We start from the raw sequence: 19,877 nt of genomic DNA on the forward strand, positions 1-19,877 counted from the left end.
TTATTCCCTGGTATGAGGGCTTTTCGGAATGGAACGACTACTACAGGACCCGTGCAAGAAAGAAGATGGAGGAGGAGAAGAAGAGGAAGCTGGAGGAGGAGCAGAGGAAGCACGACGCGGAACGCCTTCAAGGCCTAGAAGCAAGGCACGCAGACTTGGCACTCAAATTCCAGCAGCAGCAGCAGCAGCAGATCGACTCACTTAGCCAGGAAAGGGGGTCTCAGCAGTGGCAGCAGCAAGCGGATGATCATCCAGCATTGGATAGCACCGTCCCATCCATGCCGAGAAGCAGCGTTGGTTCCGCCTCGGGCGACGCACTGCTGGATACATACCCTGTGGATGACATCATAGAGAACACTAACTGTGAGCTACACTTCAAAACGAAGAACATATCCATGAAGGGGGCGGACGCGTTGCTTTTACATTTACCCCCGAAGCAACCTTCCATTGCGCCCCGATTCCAGAGGGCTATGCTCGTGTCTTGGTTGATGAGGTGGTGGACCCATATTCGGGGCTAGATCTTGACATTCCTGGAGGTGACGACGAGCACACACTGGGAGACGCCATACATCGTATCATCCTATGGAGAAAGGATTGCATCATCTTTCGAAGTCCACCGACACCGCGTCTGCCGACTCCTCCTCGAAGTCCGCCACCGTGTCAGCAGACTCCCGCTCCTCCAAGTCCACGAACGCGTGAGCAGACTCCTGCTTCAAGTCTGGCACAGCGTCATGCCACTCCTCCTGTTTCAAGTCTGACACCGTGTCAGGCCACACCTCCTGCTTCAAGTCCGGCACAGCGTCAGGCCACACCTCCTGCTTCAAGTCCGGCACAGCGTCAGGCCACTCCTCCTACTCCAACTAAGCCACGTCAGCCGTCTGTGCCGCCTAAGCAATCGCTGAAGAGACACGCCGCAGCTATGGTGCGTAGCGGTACGAGTCGAGGTAGTACAGAAAGTACAGGCGGAGACAAGCGATATAAATATGGTCCAAGCAGCCTCGCTCCTCTTCCCCAGAGGCCTTACAACATGACCGAGGAGCAAAACGATGCAATAGTGTGAGCTGAAGTGGACACTCATTTTCGACCGAAACCGGCAACGCCGCCGAGGGAGAAAGTGCCTGAGGAAAAGATTGACCACTTCATTCGTATGGCTAGACCACCAGCTCCCAGGCCTGTTGACTCAGACTATGAGCGCCAAATCAGGGAGGCACATCGAGCACGACTACAGAAAGAAGCGAGCTCGAGCTCGAGCCAACAAGCAGCTGTCAAAAAATGCGGGAAAACCGTTCCCCAGCTGGGAGAACATGCGACGCAATCGACCCCCCCCCCCCCCCCCCCCGCTTGTTGTGCCAACAACACATGAGAGTACGCGCGCCCAATATTATTGTGGGAAAACCGTTTACGTTCCCGAGCTGGGCGATGTGGTAACAACCGAGGAGCATATAATGCAGGCTGAAATGCTCAAGATCACTGTTGGACAACTCCTCGAGATCGAGCCCATGTCTCCGCTTAGAGAGGAGGAAATAAAACGGAAATATGTCCAGGGCCAACCTTTGGTCGAGCCCGAGGAGGTCAAGAACCTCCCAACAAGAATGTATGAATTGCATGATTGGTACATGAAAATTACCAAGATTTCCAATCGAGAGTCCCTCATGGTGCAAGTCGAGGAAGATCATTGCTTCAATAAGAAAGCTCTGTCCGTTGAGTATTCAGAACTATTTCAGTTATTCAATCAAGATGCACTCGACAAATCTATCGTCAGTTGCTATTGTCTGTAAGTGATTTTTTCTGTAATTTAAGTCTCAAGCTAGCTCTAGTGCTCATTGATTGATCATTAATTACCTGTAATTATATATCCTCACTATATATTCTTTTCTGTGGTATTATGCAGGATGAAGATGTATGAAATGAAAAAAGCTGGACGCTATGGCATTGGGTTCATTGACCCAAATACCGTTAATGAATACACATGGAAATTGGAATGGTGTAGACAAGATGTAGAGAAATGCATGCTACAGTTCTTGAAGCGCCTCAATAGCAATGAAGATATACTACTTCCTTACAACTTCGAGTGAGTCACACTGTCTTGTACTACAAATTCTGTTTTTGCTTACTAGCTAGATGTTAATAAGTGTATAGTGTTTAGGGTTATAGTTGATTGGTGTTATGCACATGCCCGCCTAATTTATACACGCAAACGTATGCGCATGCAGCTTCCACTGTATCTTGTTAGACATTAAAGTTGACGAAGGAAAAGTTGAAGTACTGGACTCACTACTTAAAAAAGATAATGACTACAGCATCGTGAAGGGGATAGTCGACAGGTTATTTCAATCATTATTAACTATATCTCGGCCTATTTAGTTCGTCATTTCCTGATATGAACTATTTTTAATAACCCCTTTATTAATTTTCTTTGCCGACGGGCAGGGCTTGGGCAAAGTACATCATGATGACTCCAGGAAAATGGCGACAAAAGCTATGTTGGTATCGACCCAAGGTAAGTAATTAAGTAGTACTAGCTAGCTAGCTACCATCTCTTTAATTCTTGATTCAATACCATTAATTAATTAACATGCTTGATTAATAATTATCTGATTAAATTCTATTCTCGTAAAGGCCCTGAAGCAGGCGTCGGGGACCGAAGTGTGTGCATACTACGTTTGCCAGAACATTCGCATGATGGCGTCCAAAAGGAGCAGATCTGATAGACAGGACTGGGTACGTTTGCCAAAATACTATTCACAAATCTTACATGATTGTCGATATCTAGTAACACAACTAATACACATGCATATTAATCTCCATCTTAACAGTTCAAAGAGGGGCGGGACCAGCTCCTACGAGAGGAGCGCATATGAGCACTTCAAGAGGAAATAGCGGGATTTTTGCTCGACCAGGTCATAGATCCCAAAGGAGAATACTATTACCCGTTACCGCCCCCATGAACCACTTGTCATCGTGCTCCGAAGGCACCAAGGCAACATGTAGGAGAAATTCTATATATATACATGTGTATGTGTGAATAATTAATGGTGGTTGTGAGACATTCGATTATATATATATATATATGATCGGTTCTACGAGAAAATCTATTTATATATATGCATAACGTACACAATATGTAGTATCGTAAAATACCAGCAAACAAAAAAGAATTAAATGGAAAACACAAAATTAATGGAAAAATAAAAATTAAAACCAAACCCCCCCACCCAAACATTTAGTACCGGTTGGTGCTACCAACCGGTACTAATGGTCTACCAGCACCCGGGCCTGGCTCGTGCCACGTGGTGGCACTTTAGCGCCGGTTCGTGCCGAACCGGTAGTAAAGGGGGGGGCTTTAGTCTCCACTCTTTAGTGCCGGTTTTACGAACCGGCGCTAAAGCCCGGTTCTACACTAGTGATGCAATGTAGCAAAGTACATGAGTGTGGGTTTGTTCGAATCTGTTTTTTACGTGTCCTTTTACGCGTTTGTCGTTTGTGTCTTAGCGAGAACCATACTAATACGCAAAAGTTGTGTTTTAGCACATGCAAGTTACTACTACTTCTACCTAGTTCTAACATGAGTTTTCTGTTTTGCTAGTATATGCTTCATGCATAGGAAGTTGCATGTGTTTAGTACTAGAGTTGCCCTGTTCTTACACCTCATAGAGGCAACTCTAGACGTTTGCACAGCTACGATGTGCAAAGCTGTGCAATGGTCCTGCACATTTGCATAGCTCTTTTTTTATCTGCACAGAGTTGTTTCAATGCATACAATATAGTTGCTTGCTGTTTGGAGAATTATGTTTTGGGGGACTGCCTGGTTTTTGTATCCTTTTGTCTGCTAAACAGCACATGAGTTGCCTTTTTTTGGCATTAGAGTTGCCCTATTTTTTGCACTAGTGTTGCTTTTGTTTTACTAGAGTTGCACGTCATGGTAAATGTTTTGCTCAACTTTTTTGCATTTATACCCAGTTGATCCATGCATACCATATATAGGGTTGGCTCAATGCAGTCGACCATGCATACCATAGGGTTGCCCTTTTTGTCTGGTAAACAACACATGAGTTGACCAAAACCTAGAGTTGCCCTTTTTTTGTACTGGTATTGCTTTTTTTTACTAGAGTTGCTCCATGCATGCCATATATAGGGTTGGCTCAAAGCAGTCGACAAGTTGCTCTTGTTTTTCTCTAAATCAAAGAACGAACTAAAAACTATTTGATGTTCAAACAGGCAGGGCTGGGGTGGTTGAGTAGGGAAGAGTTGATCGAAGAGCAAGGAGGGACAGAGGGCCGAGGGAGGTCGTGCTTACCTTTTTGGGGGAGGTAGGCTATCATTTTCTTCTCCAGATCTGATTTGGAGCAAGAAAGGAGGAGGAAGAAGGGGTTCCTACGTGGGCTTGTTCTTCAAGACGCCATTGATGGGGCAAATCTATTTTGAAGGAAGAAAGCAGGAGCAAGGAGGTGGAAGGGGGCCCATGCTTGGGCCTCTCCTTCAAGGAAAAGGGAGGAGAGGGCCGCGTGAGGCGCGTGAGGGCGCTGGGGATAGTAGCGATGAGCTGCGGGGTGGAGGGGGGGGGGGGGGGGGGGGGAGGGGGGGGACGACGACAGGATCTCGTGATCAGCTCGATCAGTTGGAGCGACGAGGCATGGGGCGTGCGCTTTCATTTTTTGCATGTCCTCCTGAGCACGGGACGGTCCTTTCCTCTGTAAATAAGCAACGTGAGATGCTACATCATCCACATGCCGTCCAAAAAACGTCGTGTGTGATACTATACCGTATAACGTTTGCCGGATATTACAGTCGCCATTTTAAATAAATGGGAAAATAGACACTTTCCAATACACAGGCCGACCCATGCCTGTCATTTTGAAGGCAGACCGCGCCCAAATAGCGAAGCGTTACAAAAGCTGCAGGCCGGCCCAATAGCGTAAGGCGGCTGCTAGGAATCAGCCGGCAGATCTTAGGAAAAGATAAGCCGCCTAGCTTGCCGTTGACTAACGTTGACTTTGACCGCACGATTCCTGGACCACCACATCGCTTTTCATCCCAATACGCCATCTCTCTCCCGCAGCTGACTCTACCTAGCTATCAGGTATGTGTACGAGTGCAATTGTGCAACGCCGCATCCTCACTTCTCATGCGACGAGCTGCAGTTGACCGACATGCAGCACCGGCTTCTGCTTGCACCATGCAGCGTCGCTGTTCATGTCACAGAACACCGACGAGCTCACCACGCCCCGGCCACGAATGCAGCGCCGGGTTGCAGCAGCGACGCTGTTGCGACTATCCTCTGAAGCATGAGCGTTGCTCCATTGTAGCGCCAACGATGCACCGGCGGCCAGGCAATGCTCCATAAAAACACCGGTGATGCTGTGTTGCAGCACCCGCACGGTTCCGGTGGCCAGCGATGCTCTGTTGCAGCACCCGCGAGGTTCCGCCGGCCGGCGATGCTCCATAACAACACCGACGGTGCTCTGTTGTAGCACCCGCGAGGTTTCGGAGGCCGGTCACGCTCCATTGTATCACCCGCGAGGTTTTGGTGGCCCGACGATACTCCATCGCAGCACGGATGATGCTCCATTGCAGCTCCGGCAATGCTCCAGCGGCCTGACAAAAGCTCCCTTGCAGCCCCCCGGCTCGCTGCGTGGTGGTCATGCGTGCCCGACAGCGGTGGCCATTTGTCGTAGCAGCAGATCGTGCGATCCGGCGAAGCTCCATGGCAGCACCTCGGTCTCGCGCGGTGGTCATGCGTGCCCGGCAGCGGTGGCCATGGGTCGTAGCGGCCGGCGGCCCGGCGAAACTCCATGGCAGTACCTCGGCGCGTTGCGTGGTGGTCATGCGTGCCCGGAGATGGTGGCCATGGATCGTAGCGGCCGGCGGCCCGGCAAAACTCCATTGCAGCACCCTAGCTCGCTTGGTGGTGGTCATGCCATTGCAGCACCCCGGCTCGCTGCACGGTCGTCATGTGTTCCCGGCGGCGATGGCCATGGGTCGTAGCGGCGGTGGTCCAAAGGATGCAGTACAGACAACAACTTGCTGCAGCAGAATGAGGGCGTGCACAGAGCCGGGGAGAGATGAGATGAGATGGAGGCCACGCGCTGGAAGAGGAAGAAGACATGAGACGAGACGGCAAAGACACGTTATAAGACAGAGGTATGGACCAGAGCATAAGGGAGATGGAAGAGGCACGCCAGGATACGTTCGGCTTAGCCGGCTGATTTCTTCCTAGAAATCAGTCAGTTTATTCTAAGAGTTTAATCAGTTTCCAACAGAAGAAAGGACTCGATCGTAGTTCTCAGAAAAAAGGAGGACTCGATCGTAGTAGTATAGTATACAGCTGACGTAAAAATCCTACCCGGCCCGACACACCAAATACAAGGCGATACCACTATAAACACACCGGAAGCATAGACGCACCCGTCGCTTCCCAAAATTCTCCTTCCGATCCAATCTCAGGTCGCCAACTACAAACGCACGTAGCCGGCGATCAACTTGTCTCGCGCGCACGATTCCTTGATGGCGTCGTTTGTCATGTACATCGCGGCGGGATTTGTTCTAGTTCTACCCAGCAGAGCTGCAATCGCAACAAGTACAAGACTTTATACTCGAGGGTCAAGCAGAAGACAGCGGCGACAACATGCAGCTGCCACGACAACAAGAACGGGAATACGCGGAAGCCATGGACATCGCCGACCACGACTTCCACCTGCTGCTACCACAACCACAAGAATCACAAGACTTTATACTCGCGTCCCAACCAGAAGACTCTCTACTCGAGGCCCAGTTACAAGACATCACCCAACACGGTTACGACGACTCAGGGTGGACACGGTCCGGGCCGGTCCGGTCCCTCACCGAGCTGCCATTTGGACTGGCCGGCGGCGGTCCGGACCGGACCAGACCGACCAGCCTCACGGTCCTGTTTCCAGGAACCGGACCGGCGGCGGCGAAGCTCGGGCCGGACCGAGTGGACCGACCAACCATCACCGTCGGCGACTTGCGCGGGCGCAGATGCGAGGAGGCAGACGTGTGCGAGAGCCGGCGGCGAGAGGTAGACGACGTGCTGTTGGAAGTGATATTAGCCATGAACGTGCACATGTTTATCTCTTAGCAGTTTTCTCTATTGCATGCAAGCAGTCTATCGCGTGCATGTGCCCACGATTATTCATGCCTGGCCTTGCCGTGGATGAGTGGATAAAATTGATCGTGCAGTTAATTGTGGGATGGCCCCATAATTATCGGCTCGTAGTTGTTTCTCTTGTTAGTTGCGAATAAAAGGAAACAAAGATCGTGGAGTTAGTCGTGGGATTGATAGTTTGATAAGACCATGCTAGCTAGGGTAACTACTTTTACGGAAGGAGCAAATAAGGGGAGAATCGATTGAAGAATCCTGGGCAGTTATTCCCATGTAGGTGTAGCAACGAATTATCGCGTGATTGCGCCATGATTATCGACCAGCCCATTTTCTCTCGGTCTTCTTCGATCCGACCGAACGTACCGGGCTTTAACCGGATCGGACCGAAGAATTTTCGGTCCATATTTCAGGGACTGGACCGGCTAATTTTCTGAGCGGGCCAGGACCGAGCTGGGCGGGACCCAGCGGGCCACGAGCGGGCCAAAAAGCCCGCTCGTGTCGTCCACCCTGAACGACGACACATACGTGGTACCTGAACTACAACTACTAGAAGATGACGACTTTCCACGCGAGTCCGCTGTGCAGTTTCACGAGGTTATCCGCGACGACGGTTTTATTTTCGAGTAGCCACACGTCGGCGTCGCCGGTGCTCCAGACGACCCGGCGTCGGCGGTGGCCGTGGCTGATGCACTCAAGACGGTGGAGGCGCCGTCCGACGGGCTCGATTGCTGCCCGATCTGCCTGCACGACGACGACGACAACGGGGCATGGAAGGAGACGCCGTGCGGGCACCGGTTCCACGGGCGGTGCGTGGAGTGGTGGCTGCAGGACAAAGGGAGCTGCCCCATGTGCCGGCGCCAGGTGGTGACCATGCCCGCCACCACCGCCATTAGCACCTATGATGATTTTGCTCTATGGCCAGATAATATAGAGCTGCCGGCTTATATTTGACTTCGATGCGATCATGGCATCATGGAATTTCTAGGTTACTTGCCTCTGTAGGGAAATTGATGAGTGCTTCATTAGGGTTGTCGGGTTGTAATTGTGATGACATACCTCTGCGCGTTTGCCCTTTTTCTGATAGTATGACTTTCAATTCAGTTCGATCTGCAAACATAGGAGGGACATGATATGTCTCGAAATATAATCAATGCTCATTCACATGTTTTTACTTATGTTCCACGTCATGTTCTGTCATGTTAAATTGTTAATTACTCTCAGATTTGAGATATTCTGACATTTTTCTAACGGTGAGGTATTCTTTACGAAAGCATGATGTGCCTTATATATGAGTCCATAGTAGGAAGAAATTTCTACTGTTCTGCCGAAAGAGAAGAGCATTAAGGGCATTGGACATATTGTTCCGAATCGACAGCACTTGATCTTCACACATTTGGTGTGCGCAACACATGCATCCTTGACTGCAGTTTTTGCAAGCGTACCTCCAGGCCGCGTTTCCACTACAGGAATCAGGCACTTTGCCATCATGGCAGATGGCAAAGGCACGGCCGGCTGATGGCAAAGGGCCGGCTGAATAAACTCTGGTAAAGGCTTCTTTGCCGTCTGCTGCCAGATGGCAAAGAGCCTGTAGCCTTTGCCATCAGCTGGCCGATGGCAAAGCCTCTGGACGGCAGAGGAACGGGGTTAGTCACGTTAGGAGGCTAACGGCGTGCTTTGCCATCTGCCAGCAGATGGCAAAGGGTGCAGGCTCTTTGTCATCTTCCAGCTGATGGCAAAGGCTGCAGGCTCTTTGCCATCAGCTGGCAGATGGCAAAGTGCCTATATTGCCTCATTTTTTTTTCTTATATCAATTCATTTTCACAGAAAATCAAACATATATATATATATATATATATATATATATATATATATATATATATATATATATATATATATATATATATATAGTGTTACTATTCATCACCCAGGGTGCAGAATAAGTTATTCTTCACCCGAGGTAATCTTACGATCATTTAATAAATAAATTACATTTGAAATAAAAATAGTTATATTTATATTCATTTACTGTATGAAATTTGGCATAACAAAAAAAATATAGGTCAAAAATTGTATTTTATGTACATTTTACACTATGTTTTTACATTTGTAATTTTACGTAACATAAAAAAATTTACGACGATTATAGGTTTTCTTACGTTCTCCTTTTATGTCTAAAATAAGACAAAATTTATGAAACGTAAAATTACGGTGCATAGATGTTAAAATAGAGATGGGTGAAGAATAACTATTCCTCACCCAGGATGACGAATAGTATATATATATATATATATATATATATATATATATATATATATATATATATATATATATATATATATATATATATATATATATATATAGACACATATATATCCAACACATGTTACCAATAGTAGCAAGTTTCATCCATACATATACATAGTTTCATCATAGGTAGCAAGTTTCACAAAGTCAAAACAAAAACTAAAGACAAGTACTTCATCAACCCAAGCTTCCGTGATCTGAAGCAAATCTACAAAATGGGAAAGAAGAAAGTTAGAAGAAGAAGACTAGAAGAAGAAGATTATTATGATGCAACTAAAATGTGAAGATTATTATGATGCAACTTATATCTGTAAAATAGGTCATTCTGGAGCTAAGTATGGTTATTATGTCATTTTTGAGCTAACTAAGCATACTAAGTCATTTTGGTGTAAAAAATGCTAAGTAAGGTCATTTTGGAACTAATAAGTTTATTATGTCATTTTGGAGCTAGCTAAGCATATGAAGTCATTTCGGAGCTAAAATATGTCATTTCATAAGAATATTATGTCATTTTACAGCTAGCTAAGCATATTAAGTCATTTGGAAGAAAAAAATGCTAAGTATAGGTCATTTTAGAGCTATCCTAGGTTAAATAGGTCAAAGGGACAAAGATAAATTCTATGCGGCAAAAGTGGACAGTAAAGAAAAGCCTGCTACATGATCCTCAAAACCTGTATAAGCATATCCTAAATCTTTACTGAATCTTCTAAGCTTGATGTCAGTGTGTATAAGACATTGCCTATAAGATCACTTTCTAGTAATGATCGGACATGTAGAAAAACTTTAAAAGACAGCCAAATAAAATGACAAGCAGCAGCTAAAAGAGAAATAACTGAATATACAACTTTGTTGAAGCAAGTTCCATTTGTGCTCTCCAGATGGCCATAAATGTCGCCCTTTCGAACGGGAGACGCTCTCCAGATGGAAAATCTTATGACGGTTATAAATATGCAAAGAAATGCATATTTATAGATGCCGCCCTTTCGAACGGGAGACACCTAGGTTACAAGACTTGACATGAAAGCAAAATCTATTGGCATCGGCACGACGACCGGAACAAAGCAAATTGGGGAGGGGGAAGAGATGATAGTCGAGCTCACCCCTAGACCGTACGTAGAGGCGGTAGTCGAACGACGAGGGCAACGACAACGGGACCAATGGTGCTCCTCGAGATGAAGAGAAGATACCTGCACAGGAAAAGCACCGGCACAACCAACATAAGCACTCACACAACAATCTAATAAACAACATCAACAACATCATCTCGCAGCTCAACAACATCTAACCAAAAGAAAATACGCAAGAAAGAAAGAACCCAAAAAATAATATGTTTTCTGTTCGTGTGGCCTTTGTTTGCCATGCTTCTCCAAGTAATGGGAACTACTAGTAAGAGGGAGTTCCTGTTTCTTATGTGTTGAGTTGCTGACTCCATAAACAATTTGTTATTTTGATTCAGAATATATCAAGCAGCATCGGAGATGGAGCCAAATGGATGGTCAACATTCAAGCCAGTATAGCATATGCAATTGTAACATTCATAGCAAAAAGACTATGTTCAAAGAAGACTATGTTCGCTCTTTAACCACAAATTCTCGGTCACATCGGCAGTCCCCTGCACATCTAGCATACTAGCTTTCTTCCCTTTCTTCTTACCATGGCTCTCAAGAAAAGAAGCAATGTTTCAGATTATCTTCTTTGAACAGATCATGTGCAAAATTACATTCTATCAATCATAATGATAGGGTTAAGGGCCTGTTCGGAGACTGGCTAGCTTCTCAAAAACTATCCAACTTCTAGCCTCACTTCTCACTTCACGTGGAGTGCAGCAAACTGTTCTGGAGCAAGGCAGCTTCTCCCCAGACCCCTGGGTGAGCTGGCAGCCCAACTGGGGCGGCGAAGCCTAGCTTCTTGCCACCTTGGGCCGGCTGGAAGCAGTCCATTTCAGGCTAAATTGCAAACATGCCAAAAAAGGGAGAAAGAAGGTGGGCCTGGTTCCTGGAGTGAATGCCTGGGCTTATTTTTTTTCATAGGAGATAAATTGTGCGAATTTTGGCTGTACATAGATCTGCTCTGCCATTTGATTGCTCTGTTTCTTGGCCTTGATTTTGCTCCAATGCTCACTACTTAATTTTCGTGGCTCGCTGTACAATTAATCTACGACCGCCACCGGCTAAACAACACGTACTTTCGTATGCAGAACCGGATAGTTTCCAGCATGACATACACCAGCGGAGGTTTCATTCTCGTACGTGCCTAGTATTTGTTGGGGAACGTAGTAATTTCAAAATTTTCCTACGCACACACAGGATCATGGTGATGCATAGCAACGAGAGGGGCGAGTGTGTCCACGTACCCTCGTAGACCGAAAGCAAAAGCGTTAGCACAATGCGGTTGATGTAGTCGTACGTCTTCACGATCCGACCGATCAAGGACCGAATGTACGGCACCTCCGAGTTCAGCACACGTTCAGCTCGATGACGTCCCTCGAACTCCGATCCAGCCGAGCTTTGAGGGAGAGTTCTGTCAGCACGACGGCGTGGTGACGATGATGATATTCTACCGACGCAGGGCTTCGCCTAAGCACCACTACAATATTATCGAGGTGGACTATGGTGGAGGGGGCACCGCACATGGCTAAGAGATCCAAGGGATCAATTGTTGTGTCTATGGGGTGCCCCCCTGCCGGTATATAAAGGAGCAAGGGAGAGGCCGGCCCTAGAGGGGGGACGCCAAGTGTGGGGAGTCCTACTAGGACTCCCAAGTCCTAGTAGGATTCCCCTTTCCTTTCCGGAGTAGGAGAGAAGGAAAGAGGGGGAGAGGGAGAAGGAAAAGGGGGCTGCACCCCTTGTCCAATACGGACCAAGGGGGGGGCGCCTCCTTCCTTTTGGCCTCTCTCTCCTCTATTCCCGTATGGCCCAATAAGGCCCAATACTTCTCCCGGCGAATTCCCGTAACTCCCCGGACTCCGAAAATACCCGAATCTCTCGGAACCTTTCCGATGTCTGAATATAGTCGTCCAATATATCGATCTTTACTCTCGACCATTTCGAGACTCCTCGTCATGTCCCCAATCTCATCCGGGACTCCGAACTACCTTCGGTACATCAAATCACATGCATAACTCATAATACAAATCGTCATCGAACTTTAAGCATGCGTCCCCTACGGGTTCGAGAACTATGTAGACATGACCGAGACACGTCTCCGGTCAATAACCAATAGCGGAACCTGGATGCTCATATTGGCTCCTACATACTGTATGAAGATCTTTATCGGTCAAATCGCATAACAACATACGTTGTTCCCTTTGTCATCGGTATGTTACTTGCCCAAGATTTGATCGTCGGTATCTCAATACCTAGTTCAATCTCGTTACCGGCAAGTCTCTTTACTCGTTCCGTAATACATCATCCTGCAAGTAACTCATTAGTTACAATGCTTGCAAGGCTTATAGTGATGTGCATTACCGAGTGGGCCCAGAGATACCTCTCCGACAATCGGAGTGACAAATCCTAATCTTGAAATACGCCAACCCAACAAGTACCTTTGGAGACACCTGTAGAGCACCTTTATAATCACCCAGTTACGTTGTGACGTTTGGTAGGACACAAAGTGTTCCTCCGGTAAACGGGAGTTGCATAATCTCATAGTCATAGGAACATGTATAAGTCATGAAAAAAGCAATAGCAACACACTAAACGATCAAGTGCTAAGCTAACGGAATGGGTGAAATCAATCACATCATTCTCCTAATGATGTGATCCCGTTAATCAAATGACCACTCTTTGTCTATGGCTAGGAAACATAACCATCTTTGATCAACGAGCTAGTCAAGTAGAGGCATACTAGTGACACTACGTTTGTCTATGTATTCACAAATGTATTAAGTTTCCGGTTAATACAATTGTAGCATGAATAATAAACATTTATCATGATATAAGGAAATATAAATAACAACTTTATTATTGCCTCTAGGGCATATTGTAACACCCACGATGCGGCTATATCTCCCACGTGTCGAGGCACGACTTAGAGGCATAACCGCATAGTGGTTTTGTCGCAAGAAGGGTCATCTTCACACAATCCCATGTAATGAACAAGAATGGGATAAAGAGTTGGCTTACAATCGCCACTTCACACAATTCATAAATATAATCCATACATCATCCAAAATACAAACATATAGACCGACTACGGTCAAGATCCAGATGAAAATAAGATAACCCCAAATGCTAGATCCCCGATCGTCCCAACTGGGCTCCACTACTGATCATCAGGAAAAGACACATAGTAACGGCCACGTTCCTCGTCGAACTCCCACTTGAGATCGACCCCATCATCCGCACTAGCATCGTCGGCACCTGCAACTGTTTTGGTAGAATCTGTGAGTCACGGGGACTCAGCAATCTCACACCCGCGAGATCAAGACTATTTAAGCTTATAGGAAAGGATGGTGTAATGAGGTGGAGCTGCAGCGGCAATAAGCATATATGGTGGCTAACTTGCGCAAATGAGAGCGAGAAGAGAAGCAACGGAACGGTCGTCTTCTAGTAATGACCCAGAAGTGATCCTGAACTCCTACTTACTTCAAACATAACTCAGACCGTGTTCACTTCCCGGACACCGCCGAGAAGAGACCATCACGGCTACACACGCAGTTGATGTATTTTAAACTGGGTCAAGTGTCAAGTTCTCTACAACCGGACATTAACAACTTCCCATCTGCCTCATAACCGCGGGCACGGCTTTCGAAAGATATTACCCTGCAGGGTTGTCCCAACTTAGCCCATCATAAGCTCTCACGGTCAACGAAGGATAAACCTTCTCCCGGAAAGACCCGATCAGTCTCGGAATCCCGGTTTACAAGACATTTCGACAATGGTAAAACAAGACCAGCAAAGCCGCCCGAATGTGCCGACAAATCCCGATAGGAGCTGCACATATCTCGTTCTCAGGGCACACCGGATGAACACTACGTACAGCTAAAACCAATCCTCGAGTTTCCCCAAGGTGGCGCTGCAAGTGGCTCTAGTTTGGACCAGCACTCAGAGGAACACTGGCCCGGGGGTTTAAATAAAGATGACCCTCGGGCTCGCGAAAACCCGGGGGAAAAGGCTTAGGCGGCAAATGGTAAAACCAAGGTTGGGCCTTGCTGGAGGAGTTTTATTCAAGGCGAACTGTCAAGGGGGTCCCATAAATCACCCGACCGCGTAAGGAACGCAAACTCAAGGAACATAATCCCGGTATATCAGTAACTAGGGCGGCAAGAGTGGAACAAAACACCAGGCATAAGGCCGAGCCTTCCACCCTTTACCAATATATATAGATGCATTAATTAAATAAGAGATATTGTGATATCCCAACATATCCATGTTCCGACATGGAACAAACTTCAACTTCACCTGCAACTAGCAACGCTATAAGAAGGGCTGAGCAAAAGCGGTAACTTAGCCAAACAACGGTTTGCTAGGAAAGGATGGTTAGAGGCTGACATGGCAAAATGGGAGGCCTGATATAGCAAGTGATAGGTAGCGTAGCATGGCAATAGAGTGAACAACTAGCAAAGCAAAGATAGAAGTGATTTCGAGGGGTGGTCATCTTGCCTTCAAGGTTCTCAGAGTTGTCGAAAGCTTGATCCTCGTAAGCGTACTCGACAGGTTCCTCGTTCACGAACTCGTCTCCCGGCTCTACCTAAGACAAGAACACAAGCAATGGAACCACAATCAATCACGAGGAATGCACAAGGAACATGATGCAAAACATGTATGATATGCAAGATATGATGTGCGATGCATATGCGTGCTCCGGAAGGACAAAGATGAACAAGGAAGTAACTTGGCAAACCAAGCATGCCACTGGAAAGATGAGATGATTTCGGTCGAAATCGATATAAAGATCACCGGAAACGGATGCACGGTTTGCAAATGGCAAGCAAAACAAAGCATGGCAGAAATAATAATATGAAGGCCTTTTTGTGAGCTTGATGCACTCACTACAGAGCAATGCATGACAAAACTAGCATACCTACAGCAAGATGGCATGTTTATGAAGCTAAACATGGCAAGAAAAATTGCATAGCATGTATGGATCAACTACAATAAGCTTGGCAAAAATGAATATCATGTTAAGAATCTGCCAGAAATATTTTATAGCAAAAGTAGAGCAAAATTGCGTCATGCTATGGCACTCCATAATTTCAAACAAGGACAGGAATGGATCAATTACAACTATAGCTACAAAACATCCTTACTGAATATTTCCAAAATATGCATGGATCTCTCTGTAACATCAAGTTTACATGGCAACAAAATAACAGCAGACAAGGACTTAGAGATCTCTAAGTCCCTGAAATCAGAAACATTACGGAGCCTAGTTTGCATGCTTGTGCTAGTCACCACATGGATCACAAAAATACATGGCATACACCCTTGGAAAGATGGCATGGCATACAACAAAACACTTGTAGAGCTCATGCTCATAAGATGCACAGATTAAATGATACAAAAATGACAAATCTCCAAGTTCTGATAAGAACCAGTAGATAACAGCAACTAGCCCTCTTGCAACAGAGATTTTGGCATTAAGATGACCTCTAATGAACATGGTGCAATTGAACAAAATGAAGAGCATCACGAGGCGAACAATTTGACATATTACACGCGCAAAACGGAGCTACATGCAAGGAGTTATGCAATGAGGAATATGGACACTTATTAAGAAAAATCACAGACTTAGAAAAATATGGGGGGTTCGGGGAAAGTCAACGCTACAGTACCACCAGATCCGATCGGGGGCTCGGTAGGGTTCGGGCGCGCGGTGGCCGGAGCCCTCGCCGGAGGCTTGCCGGAGGAGAGGAGGGGAACGGCGCGCGGGTCGGGGAAGGAGAGGAAGGAGCCGGAGGAGAAGGGCGGCGGCGTTGCCGCGGCGGCGGGCGGCGCCGGCGACTGTGCGGAGGCCGGGCGGCGAGGCGGCGGGGCCGGCTGGCGGCGAGGCGACGCGGCGCCGGCGGAGGCGGCGGGGCGAGGCGGAGGTCGGGCGGCGTCTCGGGGCCCGGTCGCGCGCGGGCGGGCCACGGCGGCGCGGGGACGGCGGCGGTGACGTGTCGGCTGCGGATTCGTCGGGGCGGGGCGGCGGACGCGTCCGGTCCGGTCCGGACGTGTCCGGCGGCGGAGATGGGACGGAGCTAGGGTTGGACTGCGCGAAAACTCGAGGGTCTCACATATTTATAGGTAGAGGGAGCTAGTAGGCTCCAAATGAGGTGCGGTTTTCGCCCACACAATCGTGATCGAATGACCTAGAGCATGGAAGAGAGTTTGGTGGGTTTTGGGCTGGTTTTTAGGGGCGGTTTGCTTGACACTCAAATGGACTTTGCGGATGCCCGGTTAACCGTTGGAGTACCAAACGACCTCCAAATGGAACAAAACTTGACCGGTGGTCTCCGGGTGGTATAATAAGACCACTTGACAAGCCTCGGTCCATTCCGAGAATGTTTGACACCCGCACACGAAAGAAAACAAGAGGGGTGCACCGGAGGAGATAGGAGCGCCGGATTGCAAAACGGACAACGGGGAAAATGCTCGGATGCATGAGACGAACACGTATGCAAATGCAATGCACATGATGACATAATAAGAAATGCATGACATGACAAAATGCAAAACGAAAGACAAAACCCGACCACGGAGGGAATATCATATCACATAGCCGAAAATGGCAAGAGTCGGAGTTACAAATATGGCAAGTCACATGCGGGGTGTTACAACACTCCACCACTACGAGAGGATCTCGTCCCGAGATCTAGGACTGAAAGAACTCCGGATATTCGGAACGGAGATGATCCTCGCGTTCCCAGGTGGCTTCCCGGTCGGAATGGTGCGACCACTTCACTTTCAGGAATTTGATTGACTTGTTGCGAGTCTTGCGCTCAGTTTCTTCAAGAATAGCAACGGGGTGCTCATGATAAGACAGATCTTCTTGGAGGTCAATCTCTTCGAAGTTGATAGTGCGCTCAGGCGTCTTGAAGCACTTGCGGAGCTGTGACACGTGGAACACATCGTGCACGTTCGCGAAGTTGGAAGGAAGTTCAAGTTGATAGGCAAGGTCGCCTCTTTTGCCAATGATCTTGAAAGGACCCACGTATCTAGGGGCAAGCTTCCCTTTGATACCGAAGCGACGAGTGCCTTTCATTGGAGAGACGCGGAGGTAGACATGGTCTCCGATCTCGAAAGCCACATCACGGTGCTTACTATCATAGTAACTCTTCTGACGCGATTGCGCGGCTTTGAGATTATCACGGATGACTTTACACATTTCTTCAGCTTCAGTGATTAAGTCATTGCCAAGAAGTTGGCGTTCACCAGTCTCTGACCAATTGAGAGGAGTACGGCACTTTCTGCCATAGAGAATCTCGAATGGGGCCTTGCCCGAACTCGCTTGGAAGCTGTTGTTGTAGGAGAATTCAGCATATGGAAGACAATCTTCCCATTTCATGCCAAAGGAAATGACACAAGCCCTGAGCATATCTTCAAGAATTTGATTGACTCGCTCGACTTGGCCACTAGTTTGAGGATGGAAAGCTGTGCTGAAGCGAATGTTAGTGCCCATGGCCTTCTGGAAAGAGTCCCAGAACTTAGAGGTGAAGATGCTTCCACGATCTGAAGAAATCAATTGTGGAATGCCGTGCAAGGAGACAATTCTGGAGGTGTAAAGCTTTGCCAGCTGAGCTGCTGTGATGGATTCTTTGATTGGAAGGAAATGAGCCACTTTAGAAAGCTTGTCGATGACAACGAAGATAACATCATTTCCGCGCTTGGACTTTGGAAAACCAGTCACGAAGTTCATTTCGATATGATCAAACTTCCATTCTGGGATAGCAAGAGGTTGGAGGAGACCAGCTGGTTGTTGGTGTTCTGCTTTCACTCTTCGACAGACATCACATTCATTCACGAATTGGGCAATTTCTCGTTTCATTCGAGTCCACCAATACGACTGCTTGAGGTCATGATACATCTTCGTGCTTCCAGGATGAATGGAAAGGAGAGAATTGTGCGCCTCGTTCATTATGAATTTCCTTAGATCACCTTTAGGAACCACAATCCGGTCCTCGAAGAACAAAGTGTCTCTGTCATCAATGCGATAGCACTTGTATTTGGAAAGCCCCTTGTCGATACCACGTTTCACCTTCTTCACCATGGCATCAAGGAGTTGTGCCCCACGAATTTGATCTTCCAAAGTAGGAGAGACTATGAGGTTGGCAAGAAAACCTTGAGGAACAACTTGGAGATTCAGCTTGCGAAAAGCTTCACAAAGATCCGGTTGGAAAGGCTTGAGAATTAAGCTGTTGCAATAAGCCTTCCTGCTTAAAGCATCTGCAATGACATTTGCTTTGCCTGGAGTATATTCAATACTCGAATTGTACTCTTGAATCATTTCGACCCATCGAGTCTGCCTGAGGTTGAGGTTGGGTTGAGTGAAGATATACTTGAGACTCTTGTGATAGGTGAAAATGTCCACTTGTCTTCCCAACAAGAGATGTCTCCACGTTATTAATGCATGGACAACTGCCGCCAACTCAAGATCGTGAGTGGGGTAGTTCTTCTCGTTGGGCTTCAACTGACGAGAGGTATAGGCCACAACTTTCTTCTCTTGCATTAACACAGCACCGAGACCTTGGAGAGAAGCATCACAGAAAACTTCAAAAGGCTTGGATTCATTAGGAGGAGTCAAGACAGGAGCTGTGACAAGTTTCTCTTTGAGAGTGTTGAAAGCAACGTCACACTCAGGAGACCAGACATACTTCACATGCTTCTGGAGGAGGTTGGAAAGAGGCTTTGCAATCTTGGAGAAATTCTCAACGAATCTTCGGCAATAGCTTGCAAGACCAAGAAAACTACGGAGCTGCTTGACATTCTGAGGAGGTTCCCAATTCACAATTGCGGACACCTTCTCGGGGTTAACAGCGATGCCGTTGGCAGAGATGATGTGACCAAGGAAAAGAACTTCATCAAGCCAAAACTCACATTTAGAGAACTTCGCATAGAATTGATACTCTCTGAGCTTGTCGAGCACCAATCGCAAGTGTTTGGCATGGTCCTTCTTATTCTTGAAGAAAACCAAGATATCATCGAGATACACCAGGACGAATTCATTGGTATAGGGGTTGAAGATGAAATTCATTATCCGAGAGAACACTGGAGGAGCATTGACAAGGCCGAAAGACACGACAGTATATTCATAAGAACCAAAGCTTGTTCTGAATGCTGTCTTGGGAATATCTTCTTCACGAATGCGAATCTGATGATAACCCATACGAAGGTCCAGCTTCGAGAATACTTTAGCACCTTTGAGTTGCTCAAATAGCTCATTGATGTTGGGAAGTGGATACTTGTTCTTGATTGTCTTCTTGTTCAATGGACGGTAGTCGACACAAAGTCGGTCCGTGCCATCCTTT

Source organism: Aegilops tauschii, chromosome 7, assembly GCF_002575655.3.
Source record: "Aegilops tauschii subsp. strangulata cultivar AL8/78 chromosome 7, Aet v6.0, whole genome shotgun sequence".
NCBI classification, from domain to species: domain Eukaryota; kingdom Viridiplantae; phylum Streptophyta; class Magnoliopsida; order Poales; family Poaceae; genus Aegilops; species Aegilops tauschii.